Below are 13,329 nucleotides of genomic sequence, written 5' to 3'. Positions count from 1 at the left end.
ACCTTTTTAAAACATTACAAAAGATTGGGGCAAGTGTGTAAAAGATTATTGGGAGCACTGCAGAGCATGTTAATAAAGCAATAGTGGGTACTGCAGAACGTGTTGAGAGATAAATAGGGGGCAGTATGGACCCAAGCAAGGTGGCAACATGATTTTCTTTATTACAGGATAAGGGGATAGATACTCTGATGGCACAACTAAGTGGGAGTGAGCACTGGAAACGCTGTGGGGCACCAGCAGGTAGCATGTGAGGCAGAAGGGAGAGAAGAAAGAACCATGAGAAAGGATGTGGCCCACAAGGCCGCATTCCTGCCCGCAAAAAGTAGGAAAGGGTCAAAGGGAGCAAGGGGGGATCTGGTAGTACCACCCGCAGGCAGACATCCAACATTGGTGCAGGCTGCTGTAAGGTACACGGGGGAGGGGGGCATGACTCCGGCAGTGGCAGCAGGGTGCACTGAGAACACAGAGGCCAACAATATGGTGTCAGCGGTGATGCAGGGGGCAAAGAAGTTTTAGGGTGGAGGGGCACAGGCGGTAAAAAGGGAAGCCCAGGGACAACAGGCACTGACACAACCCACATATCCAGGGACCATCCTTGCAATGGAGGGAGTTTACCAGGATTAGAAGGGTATGCAGGAAAGCCACCAAGAGCAGGCCCAAGCACATGAGGCATGTGTGGTAGAGTCCAGCCTTCAGAGTAAGCAGGAAGCGGGGGGCACCTGATAACCAGCCGGATCAGTGGCCCACAAGCTCAGGAAGTAACAGGCACATGGTAGGGCAGTGGGCAGCAGGCCGAGGGAGCATCGGCCTTGGCGGGGGCCAATGGGTGAGCCACTAGGACACAGGTAGGAGAATGGGGGGGTGCCATGGTCCTGGGACAGGGCGTACCTGTTCAGAGCACGCCCGATGCAGGACTGGGATTTGCAGCAGGGAACAGCGGTATCACCTGGATGGCAAACCCTACCCAAAATGGAAATGGGGCGTAGCAGAGAGTATGGGGGTTCTCGGGGCACCTGTTAGCATGGCAGGCTCAATAGGAATGCAAGGAATTACAGGCATTCCAACGACAGCCACCTCAGTGGGTGACGTGAGAGCACCAGCGGCCCCTGTCAATAACCCTTCAGGTATGCTCACTTGGTGCATTTCGCCTAAACTAAAAGAAAAGATTTGGAAAGATAAATGTGTAGATATATTTTCGTTGTTGAATTACACAGCTGTGCTCTAGCACCTTGAAGCATCTTGTGTGCTAGATGCAGCGTCAGACTACTGCCCACTTGCCCAATTAGTCCATCATCTCTCATCGGTCAGGCCCCAAGCCAAGGCTTCTTAATTATAGTTGACCTTGCAGCCTGTTCTCTGTTCTGGGACTTTTAAGGGAGTATAAGTACACCATTATCTTTGTCTGCAGCTTAATGAATAGCCCTTGTTTCAACTTCTGAATCACATGTGAGGAGACCACGATTTTGTCAATTTTGACTGTTTATGTACTGCTATTTGACTTAATTAAGCTGGGTGTCATTACTCATCTTGGCCTCTAGACACTTGGTTGTTCTTCCTCAGAGAAGCTTTTTGCATCCTTTATTGTCAAATACTTGCTGCTGGCATAGGTTTTCTTCTTTGCTTAATCTAAGAGAAATATGTCTTATGTAGATAGCCTATACTTTTGACTCCCTTTGTGCCTTGTAATTATTCCTTGTTGTAGCATCCTAATTCCCAGGCCAATAGACTCCTCTTCGTTCTTCACATGAAGCTGTTTTTCCAGTATTTCCTGACTCTGCAGCCCTGGTCTGTCTTTTGAGGTAGCTCCATTGGTTCAATACAAGTCCGACGTCCATCTTTCCATCATGCCCGCTTTAGCCACGTTATGTTTTCTCTGTTACAAGCTTATATATGTGTCACCTACCTTGCGTTTCTGCGTATATACATTCACTTCATCTCTACTCACTTATTTCTTTGGTGCATATTTGATTTCTTCATACTTGATTACATGTTTCTCCAGTTACACCTTAATTATTTAAGTATTTGCATATCGTTTCAGTGCTTCTTCGGGTCTTCCCTCCATGACGTCGCTCTGCTCTTGTCCGATTTCACTTCTAACTATTCGATGTTCGATGGTGTGTGCCGAGATCCTTCCACCCTTTCAGTGCGAGGGCACATTCAATACGGTTGTCTGAGTGCATTTCATCTCTTATACACTCGATGCAGTATTGGAATAATACCTGCTATCCCACATAGGGCTCTTCTCCTACTTTTCCAATATGATGGAGGTGAGGGGGTGGGAGCTAGGGATGACATGTCCACCTGCTCCTCTACACAGTATCTGAGAAAGTAAGGGAGGCCAAAGGAGAGGGGAAGGAGAAAAAGGTGCAGGTGGAGAAATCAATAGTGAATTGGACAACAGGCTTTGCGATATTTTCAGCAGTAATGGTGGAAAAACGTTTGTGGTCATATTTGAACCTTATAATGTCCAAGTACCAGGAATGCACATTTGGCACCTGGCTCAGCTATGATGAGTGAGAGGTGCAGGACATCCAAGGCAGGGAGTGTGCAGCTTGATTGGGGCACCAGGCCGATGGATTTATGGTCCAGTTGCACCATGGTCTGCCAACAAGGAGGTAGAACTCAGGGGGCTTGGGCACAAGAGCATGAACACCAAGACAAGGACAGTACTTTCGGACCCCTACACCCCAGGGCAGGATAAAAAGGGACCGTGCTGGGCGTTCAACACCAAGTCATGTACCAGGTCAATATGCAGGTTTACACAGGCTTGCTCCTTTTGCGGGTTGCCAGGTCACCCTGAACAGAGATGCAACAGGAGAGCAAAGGGAAGGGAGCACAAAAAGAATGAATAGCGGCCCATCACACCAGTCCTCCTTGCCCTCACCAATCAAGGTGGATGTACTCCGCTTATAGGCAAACAGTTACCCTAGGAAAGCGGAGGGACGGTTTCTCTGTGGGTTTTTGCATTACGGTAAAGGGTTTGGTAACACCAGCAGTGCCAAGAAACCTGCCTTTTGCAGAAGACAACAATGAGGTGCTGATGGAAAGGATTACAAAGGAGAGGAGATTGGGGAGAATAGGGTGGCCCCTTTCCACACCCGCCTCTCCCTTCTTTTGTCTGCACCCCAGTAGGCATTGAGCCCAAAAATGAGGAATGGAGGTTCAGGATGATTCACAATTCATCATTTCTGAAGTGGGCATCAGTTAATGACGCAATCAATGATGAAGTATGCTCAGTAAGGTACACATCCTTTGACGAGGCTCTGTGTCAATTAAGGGAGATGGGAAAGAGGGCTATGCTAGCAAAGGCCGATATAGATTCAGCTTTCAGGTTATTGCCTGTCCACCTATACGATTTTCAGGCAGGAGGAAAGTTTTACTTTGACAAATACATGCCAATGGGGTGTTCCATATCATGTAGCTATTTCGAGGCAATCAGCTCATTCTTGGAATGGGTCACGAAGTGGCAATGTAAGGGGGCGAGAGTGGTACACTACCTGGGTGACTTCTTGTTTTTAGACGCACCTCATTCCAATCAGTCTGCAGACACCTTGGGGGAATTTCAAAAATTGACAAAGCAAGGGGGGTACCTTTGGCACAGGAGCAAATGGAGAGTCTGGTAACCACGATCACATTCGTAGCTATCGAGATTGACTCAGTACAGGGGACATGCCGCCTCCCAGTTGGGAAAGTGGCAGAATTCCGGGACTCGGTGTACATATGCTTGCAGTCCAAAAAGGGGACCTTGGCGCAGCTTCAACGCCTATTAGGGCAATTTAACCTTGCACAGAGGATCATCCCGATGGGGTGCCAGTTGTTGCGTGCCATAGCAGGGGCAATATCTGGTCTCACAGAAAAAAGCATCACCATACAAGACGTCACGCTTCTATCAAAGGGGATCTCAGGGTCTGTGACAACTTTCTGTCAGATGACAACGGGATCCAAGTGTGGCCCGAAAAAAGCGCACCCTAATGAAGATATTGGGCAATACACAGATGCCGCAGGAAGTATAGGGTTTGAGGGCCATATGAGGGAGCAATTTGTGTGGACAAAGGTGGGCAGAAGAATTGTTCACCAAGGGGCTTACTAGGAATGTCACATTTTTTTAATTATTCCCTATCATGGTGGCGCTAACAATATGGGCGGCGGGGGGGGGGAGGGGCTGCTGAGTAAGCACATGGTTTTTTGGTCAGACAGCATGTCAGTAGTGATGGCAATAAACTTAGATTACTGAAACACGTGCTGGTGGTATTTTTAAAAAAAGGGGGTTCACTTTTAATCAAAGCACGTCCCGGGGATGCTCAACGCTACAGATTCATGATATTGTTTTAAAATGCAGGCATTCCACACATGGTTGCCCCAGGCAGAAATGAGGATGACTCCATTCCCTGATACACTCTGGAGCTTGGGTGCCCCGGCTTAGCACCCCTGATCACTTGTTCCCTGAAGAAGAAGACAAAGACAGCTTATGAAAAATCCTTTCGGGAACACAGGGAATTCTGTGGGGATAAGGGAAAAGTTGATGTATTTCACCAGGAAAACCAGCATTGCTTTCCTGGAGCATTTGTATGACACAGGGGCTTTGGCAGGGATGGCTAAAGGGAAAGTGGCCACCATCAGGTTTGTGGCAGACCTATATGGGGTAGTAAGCCCTACCAATGACTTGGTAGTCAAAAAGACTCTGGCAGGGTGGCGCCAGCTGGGGGTCAGGACAATGAACTCAAGGCGTCCCCTGGACCCCCAGAAACTGGAGGAAATGGTGCGGTCCCTGGAAGGAATATGCAGGGAAACCTATGAGGTGGCACTTTTTAGGGCCATCTTCATCACAGCTTTCTTTGGGGCTTTCAGATTGGGAGAAATAGTGGGTGCCGCTAGGACGGACATGTCGGGTGGTCTAGCTCTGTCTCACGTCCTTTTTCAGGGCCATCACAGAGTTCAAATATATGTGAGAAAATCAAAAACGGATCAGGAGGGAAATGGGGCGAGAGTCGATTTAGCCAGTAATGGAAAGAGAATAATTTGTCCGGTGGCCGCCATGGGGGAGTTTATGGTGCTCAGAGGGGACAAGGGGTCCGGTGCCACAAAATTCCAGTTCAGGGTGACCTTTCAGAGATGCATTGAAGCAGCAGTATTGGGGGGCTAGGTCTTGCCCCTCGTTCATTCAGAATAGGAGCAGCCACTACTATGGCCAAACATGGGCTTCAAGAGGAGGCAATCATGAAATTGGGGAGATGGAGGTCTGTGCCTACAAGGGTTACATAAGGGGCAGGAGGGTAACATTTACAAAGGAAGGTGGTGCGGGGGGAGAAGGGAATGTAAGTGGGTGACCAATATAAGGAGGGCGGTTGAAAAGTTTACCTTTCGACATACATAACATATCGCTCTCTTCTGTCTTTCATAGAGGATGCCGCTGACGCGTGTGGCCTTTGTGATGGCTCACCCCTTCATAAGGCGGATGGAAAAAATAGTGGGGGAACGTCATGGGGTGCGCGTGCACACGGAGGCGGCAATACATTGGATTTGAAAAGAGGGCATGAGGATTAGCGAAGTGCACAACATCATGGCAAAACACAGGGCTGCACATCGGCTGCTCGTGCCGGATTTGGTTATCCTGCACAAAGAGGGAAATGACCTAGTGCCCATGGGGTGGAAGGATTTACGAGTAGCACTGGTCTCCCCGTTTGGTTGGAATGGCACATTTTTTCCGCAGGTGGTGTTCGCCTGGTCGAAAATCATCCCACAGGCAAGAAGGGGCGTTCCAAAGCTCAGTGAGACCCCTTAACATTTCAGCAAGGGATTTGACCAATCAACTGGCCCGGTTGCCGGGGGAGGGGGGGCAGCTGCTGGTAGTGGCCAGTGAACTGATAAGAGGGACAGCGAATTTGCATCGCAGTGGCGTTCATTTGTCAGATCAAGGAACAGACTTACTACTTGAGAACTTTAGGGCGGTGATACGCACATGAGCGGGTGGGTACCCCCGACCGGTTGGGCGAAGGTCCTGTGGCAGGTGGGCGTGGACCATGTGGTCAGTGAGTGACCCTCCCGGGGGGACCCTGAGGCTGGTTGGGTGCAGTGGTAAGGGCACGGTCTGCCTCTCAATGGGTGGCTTTAGTTTGTCGGGGTCCGAAGGGGAGGTTGCCAAAAGGGCGGGGGCCAGGAGGCGGAAGATGTCGGAGAAAGGAAGGGTGCCTTCTGGGATCAGCCCCTAACATAGGGTATGGTGGGAGGTCCACAGCAACGTAGGGGGACCTCATCATTGTACATTGCTTATGGGGGCGGAGTTAGCAATTCTACCTGGCCCACCTGTCCCGAGGAGGGGCCACTGTAAATGTGTGTATATGAATCGATGTGGATCGGTTATGATTATGCAATATTACTTTTTAGGGTCACGTTTATGCTTTGGTGTGTTGAATTTTTACTAATGTTAAAATTAAACGTGGCCATATATTTCCAAAAAGGAAGGTGTCTGTGTTGTTTCTGTCGCTGACTGGCACTGCCTCCCTGCCAAGCCCTCTAGAGCTGGGAGAGCCAGGGATCCCTTGGCTAAGGCCGAGCCAGGGTGTTAGAGTACGGCACCCTGGAGGTGTCGTTGCCACACTGTGCACAAGGAAGGAACGTAGAGTCCTTAGTGGTGGGCGTCGGGTGATGCTGATGCAATGTGCTCCCTGTCACCACACGCCAGGCAAGGAGGGGCATGTGCCGCTCTAAAATACCATGAATCCGCTCTGCTTGAGACTGGCCTTGAGGCATAAGGTAGCAAACATTACCTTTGAATCCTTCTGTGGAGGGTGCCATTTTACAGCTGGAATAAGCTCTGTTCTTATGAGTTTCTGTGGGAGACATCCAACGCCAGCTGCTTTTCTAAATGACATGAAGCGTTGCAGAGAACAGGAAAGCGTTGCAGAGAACGGGAAAGCGGTGCAGAGAACAGGAAAGCGTTGCAGAGAACAGGAAAGCTCGGACTCTCTTTCTGTACATTGTGAAAGTGCTAGGCTGGTCCTGGAACTGGTGCATTAGTGCTGCTGCTCCCGCAGCCCACACACTGATAGATTTACACAGGGTTGGTTTCTGGGATGACACTCCGCTGATGGGGCCGGAGGGACGCGTCATCTTTCCACCCCACTTTCACTTGCCCTTCAGAATCGATCTGTAACCACCCAATCTTTCAAGAACCATTAACTGAGTACCAGTCGGGCATTAATGACACCCGTCGCTACAGTGCTTAGAAGCAGGCGTTATCCTGCATTAAGCGCTAAAGGAATATTGCGTGAGTCTGTGTTGTGTAGGTGGCAGTCTTCCCTGAGTAAGAGGCAGAGACGTCTTTATGGGAGGGAAAAGGGGCACTTGCCCCGGGCCCCCACCTTGGAGGGGGGCCCCATAAAGCTGCATTATCTTTAGAAACCAGTTTCCATTGTTGAGCAAACATAAATGGCACACTAGGATATTTTACGGGCTGCTGCTGAGGCTCAACCTATTGCCTGTCTTCCGATTAATTCACCCTGTAATGCCTTCTTTGTTAACTGTGTATACATAGTTGGTGCGTCCACAATAGCACACACAGCTCCTGTAGCATGTTTACCTTTCTGTGGGGTCCCTATTGATCATGTGCAACAGCCAAAGTTGAAATGCATATTGATACATTTAAGTGCTGCAATGGTGAAGAAGATAGCTCAGCTTGTTTTTATTTTTTTATAACAATTTCTATTGGCTTTACATATAAACTTCCGCAAATACAAACCATTACTTAATCACACAAATATATAACCAGTTATATGCGTTTTTCCCCCCTCGCCCACCCAACTTGTCCCACTTTGCGCTCCACCTCCTCTATCCCTTCCATTATGCGGCCGTTCCCGCACTCTCCTCTCCATACTTAATCGTCTTCGTCTTGGGCTGCTTGCTCGGGGATGGACAAAGCAGCAATCAGTTGCCTCCAAGCATCTAGTCCACCACCTTGTGATTCTTCATTCCTCCAGCTCCCTTCTTGCCACATAGCTCAGCGTGTTAAGCACTCATTGATGAGATCTGTGTTCATATGCAAGATTACAAAACTAAATTCCACAAAGGCCGACTCAGCCTTTCCTATGTCTGAAGTTGATCAACCAATATGTCTATGTACTTTGCTCTGTAGCACATTAGGTGCTTATAAAAAGCAATGTGCCTGCTCCAGATAGCGGTTGCTACAAAAACAAGAAGCATCAGTATGGTGAAGGTCTAGAAATCAGAAGTCGGTTTCTTCAGTACAGGTGGTTGTGAAACCCAGGCAGCCAACCCTAAGGATGAGCATAAAGTGTTAATTCAAGAGTGTGAACATGTGCGTGTCCTGGCTTTGTCAGCAGATGATACCGTCATCCTGGTCAAATCATTTATATAACTGACAGTACGGTGCTGTCTTCTGTGGAAAGGTTTCCCTTATTACATGCTGGTAGCAGCGTTTAGCCCATTACCTGATAGTTTTATATAAGTCATTTGAGTGGAAGGGGTTCTACACAGAAGAAAACGGACCACATATTGAAGGCTTCTTGCAAGCAGCTTTTAAACTCTGTTCATTTGACAGAAAAAACGGTTTGCTTTTTTGTACAATGCACAGGGTTATCTGTGCGTTTATACATAAATAATTTCACAAGTCTGTGTTTTGGGAATATGTAAAGCTTTAAAATACAAAAGATAAAACCAGATCAAGTCTTTTAAGATCACATCAATTAGTATGCTGATACTTAAATACTTTCCATGATGATAGAGGAAATTGAGGTAGAATCATCCCTGTTTCATTATATGCCTCTATAAAATGTAGTTTTTAAAAAAACTGTCATGTTGGGTTATGTGACTTGTGTACTTTCCATGGTGCTTGCATAAAATTAGATTATTTAGTTCATGATAAGATCTGGAAAATAAACTAGCAGAAATTGCAGAATGGAAATGAATCCCAGCATCGCCGCTTAACCAATGTGTGATCCTCATCTCATTTAATCTCATATTGCCCAACTTGTCAAAATTACCAGGCCCCAAACCTTTCAAAAATGTCACCGATCAGAGTGATTTTCGTTCTCAGGGTATGGACTTCAAACGCGCCTCACACATGCTTTTCAATGGCTACAGTGTTATCATTCATAATAGTGAGCATTTATATATTGCACACCACAACCACTACAGAAGTACCCTTATCGTGGACTACTAATGTTGTTTTTGAAATGCTCCTTCTTTATCATCCTGATTACAGCAAGAATGAAGAGGGTAATGGGACTGAAAGGTAATACCTATGCTTATTTTGCAAGTCAACATATCAAGCTATGAGTGGTGATCGTGATGAGGGGGGGTGCGCCCAGATATTCAGATCCCTTAATTCTTTTGGTTTGGTAGAGGGGGAGGGCACAGGTATCTGTGCCCCAGGCCCCAAAAGTGATTAAGATGGCCCTGGTAAGAGGCAGGGTAGCCCGAGTGCAGAACGCAGCATCGGCTGCTAGCTTGGCACCTACTTTGTCTCGAGACTGTGCATTCAGCACTCAGAGTCCTCAAGCAATGTAAAGTGATCGTGTATAGCAAACTGTTACCATACTGGCAGTCGCCTGCTGCACGGGGGGTGTGGAGGGAGAGAGGGAAGGAGAAAGGGAGAGGAATAGAGGGGAATAGAAGGGGGAGAGTGGCATGTGAAATCTATTGTGCAGATCGGGAAAGCCTATGTCCTGGCATGATGGCATAAAGTCTGTGGAGGCCATACTTGGGTGTATGTTTTATTCGCAGATAAGAACCCAAGGTCTATTCGCTGCCAGGGCTGGGACACTGGGTGCACCTCTAGATTGAAGGCGCGAAGGAAATAGTTGGGGCCAAAACGATGAGAGCTCCCAGTAGCTACGGGAAACTTAATGTAGGGGGAGAATGACTTGCATGGCTCACGAGGAGCCTTGGTTTTGGGGTTCAGGCTAGGGTGAACCAGTAGAGGGCCACTCTGCCATCAAGCTGTCAGGGTTTGGCCAATCATGTCATGTATCCAGATAAGGTGCTTTTGCTGTTCTAGGTTCCATTTTGGGATGGGCTGATATAAATGTTCTAATTTTGACAGAGAGAATTTGGGGGGAATGCCCCGGCAGAGTCCGCTCACTAGTTTGTTCTTGATTTATACATTGTTTGCAGGTGTGTTATCACATGGAGAAAGAAAGGGTTTGCTCTCAAACTGCGCACACACATAGAATAATAAGCAATTGTAAATTAAATGAGTGGTTTTAATCAGAATTGGTGCAGCCTGACACGTGTTTCGAGCTTCCCGCTCTTCTACTGAGGCTTAATCTTGGCTAGTGTGTATTTTGAATACAAAGGTAGAAGTTGAGTAATCTGACAAAGTTAGGCGTGGGCTCCCATTATTTTGCAGTTGCACGAATGAATTTTCAGTAAATTATTATCTTGCAGTACTTTCACTGCTATGTGGGGAACTGGAGCCAAACGGGAACCCTCTGTGTTATCACATGGGTCTGTCTCTTTTGCTCTGGTTTGCAAAGTTGATGCTCTGGTTGGTCTTTGGGTCTGAGCCTATGATGTCCATTGTGTTGCAAGAATCCAGAGCGCCAGGAGACCACTACGGTGGTGATAGTGCACGGTATACATATCCCTTAACATTAACGTATGTGGTGTCCTGCGGGAGTTGCATGTTCATAGCAATTCACCTTTGTGGATCTGGTCGGCTCCAGTCAGAGCTGGCTTGTATTTTGGAAGGATTGGATTGGCCTGGTCTTTGGAAGGTGATGTGCTCATTTGTCTGTTGTGGTCTTGGGAGCGTCGAGGACTTTGGAAGACCAGGTGATCTTTCTCAGCGCGTCCTTGCCCGGGATCGCGCGCCGAAGCTTGGTTGACAGGAAAGAGATTCCTGGTTTCTGGATGAAGCGTGCCACTGCTCGAAGCCTGTGCTGCTGGAGGGAAGTTTTCCAGCGGGGTGTGGTGGATGGAGTTCTTCTTGGTGGCTTCCTGTTGTGGAAGTCGCATTCGAGGGGACACAGGGCTTTTATTTGGATCCTGTCTTTGAGTGGGATCCACTGGATTGTTGGAGCACGGCACATCTGGGGGCACTGCTGCCCCATATCCCAGATCCTCTGCCCCCATCTCCATTAGTGGTCAATGGGGATGGGAACCATACCACAGACCTCCGCGCCCTCACCCACACTGTTTACAGTGGTGCACAGTGTCCCGCCTCATTCACTGCAAGTTTTATAGAATCCTTGTATGACTCGCATTCAATTCTGCTCTTTATACGGTGCTCCTGTCGCTCCATAAACACCTGTGCACATGGTAAGCTTTCAGGTACCAGCACGTCATCAATAAACGCCAGCTGGCCGTTTACATAGGCCTGGGATAGTAGGCCTGAGTCTCATCTGCGTAATTCTAACACTTCTCCATGCTATATGTATCCCAAAATCAACGCCATTCTCAGAATTGTGAGGACCACTTAAGCAGGGGCGCAGAGGCCATTGAGCAGACAGAGCTTTAGTCCCCCACCCCTGTACCCCTGGAATGTTGGGTCATGATGACTTGATCTGGATGAACTACAGAGCCGTGGCAGTACAGGACTGAACACAGACAATAAATCGTGCTTGTGGCAGCACTGTTAAAAAAGGACAGGCAAGTACGCGCAGTGGTTGGTTAGGGTGGGGGGAGGGGCGGCAGAAGACAGCTCATTCTCACAGGAGTTCCTAACTGTGTGCTTCAGACACGGAGAGAGTTAACAACGTGTAACATTTAAGCTGCACGAGAATAATCTAATTAGAATGTGTAGAGACGTTAGATGCCCCCACACAAGTATGTGTGCCCCTCCCCGCAGTCACTAAAGTTAGCTCTTCTCAGCATTTAAGGGGCTAGAGGCCCCACCCCAGCCCCCACCGCACCAACGTAATGCGTTCCTAGTTGCACACCGGCACTTAGGCAGCCTTGTTTTGAACATGAAAGTTGGCAACTGAACTTGCCTCGTTGTGGTTTTCGAATAGGAATCTGTCTTTCCTTGCATTACCCCTGTGCAATTGCGCCATCTAACGCTGACATGGAGTAATACATCTAACTTGTTGATTCTAGCGTGGAGGAAAAACTATTAAGAAAAGCAATCCTGCACGCCAGAAAGCCCTCACTCGCGCTGTTTTTTTTACTACCGGTTTCACTGCGGAATCATTACAGAGTTCACCTAGTAAGAACGAAATTCCAAGGGCGATTTCGGGTTAGAAGGCAAAGCGAGTTTTGGCAATTTCGCACCCACATGCCCTTTGGTGCCCAGTGGTCCGCAGGGCCTTTCAACCTTTTCGCTCAAAAAGGGCACCCCAAGCTGCTGCCCCCACGAAGCATTTTAGAAGAGTACTAGTATTGTGCATTAACCCGCACTTTGCCGTGCGCCTGAGACAAGCTGCCTTAGCTGCGGCCATCAGGAACTCGAGCGTTACGGTATGCAGCAGCTGGCTACTTGTCCAACCTCGTTGCCTTTCCATGCCGAGCTCCGTGTGCCTTAGCATGTTCGTGCATTTCCATCCGCTCCGGTCAACAATACCAGCCTTCAGATCCAGCAGCTGTGGTGGCTTTCACCTCTGTGTCATTCTAACACGTTAGCCCCTCCGTGCAGCTTTTTTACTACGTTGCCACGATTCCCCCTTGGGGTCATGATGGTGGGGTACGGACTGGGTTACAAACGAACTGGAGTCTTTTTGCAGCTTCTATTGGGCCCCTGTCTCCCCATCAAGTTTACTCTAGCTTTGCACCGTTCCCACAACACAGGCCACTTGCATGATGTCCAAGCCTCAACTGTTCACAGTGTTATGCTGTGTGTGGCTCCAACTACCCCAGACAGACTGCCTCGGCCAGTGCTTGACCTGCAGGCAAAACCAAGGCCCCAACGACCCCAGACAGACTGCCTCGGCCAGTGCTTGACCTGCAGGCAAAACCAAGGCCCCAACTACCCCAGACAGACTGCCTCGGCCAGTGCTTGACCTGCAGGCAAAACCAAAGAATTCGTGCCCACTGGTTCCGTAAGGAGGCCTGTGTGTTTTGTGTTCCCCCCTGCTTTGCAACCCACCCTCTACCAGTTTGCCTATTCCCATCGTTATGCATTCACTTTTTCTCGCCCTTTTCACTCTGATGTGGCCGCATAGCTTTGTATCAGGGGATCTCTGTTTTAAATAGAAATGATATGGAGGCACCTCAGCAGGTTGAGTGTCTGTAACGGAGATCTGTGTCTGAGCTACATGGCACTGCCCTTTTTTTAATCCTAGTACAGCCAACTCTGCTTCTCGTTTCAGATGGGAGTTGTATGTTTTTGTGCAAACCAAACCTGTTTCTATTTCACTTTAACAAAAATGTATACTA

General features: G+C 48.4%; 1 protein-coding gene across 1 annotated transcript in view; it reads right to left on the bottom strand.

Annotated features, from left to right (window-relative positions):
- Window positions 1–13,329, bottom strand: part of LOC138572076 (arrestin domain-containing protein 2-like) — a 136,509-nt gene that overhangs the window by 51,517 nt on the left and 71,663 nt on the right. The window lies entirely within an intron of this gene.

The sequence above is a fragment of the Ambystoma mexicanum genome, chromosome 1p (assembly GCF_040938575.1).
Source record: "Ambystoma mexicanum isolate Mex_15411 chromosome 1p, UKY_AmexF1_1, whole genome shotgun sequence".
Lineage (NCBI taxonomy): Eukaryota > Metazoa > Chordata > Amphibia > Caudata > Ambystomatidae > Ambystoma > Ambystoma mexicanum.
This window is presented reverse-complemented; position numbering and strand designations above follow the sequence as displayed.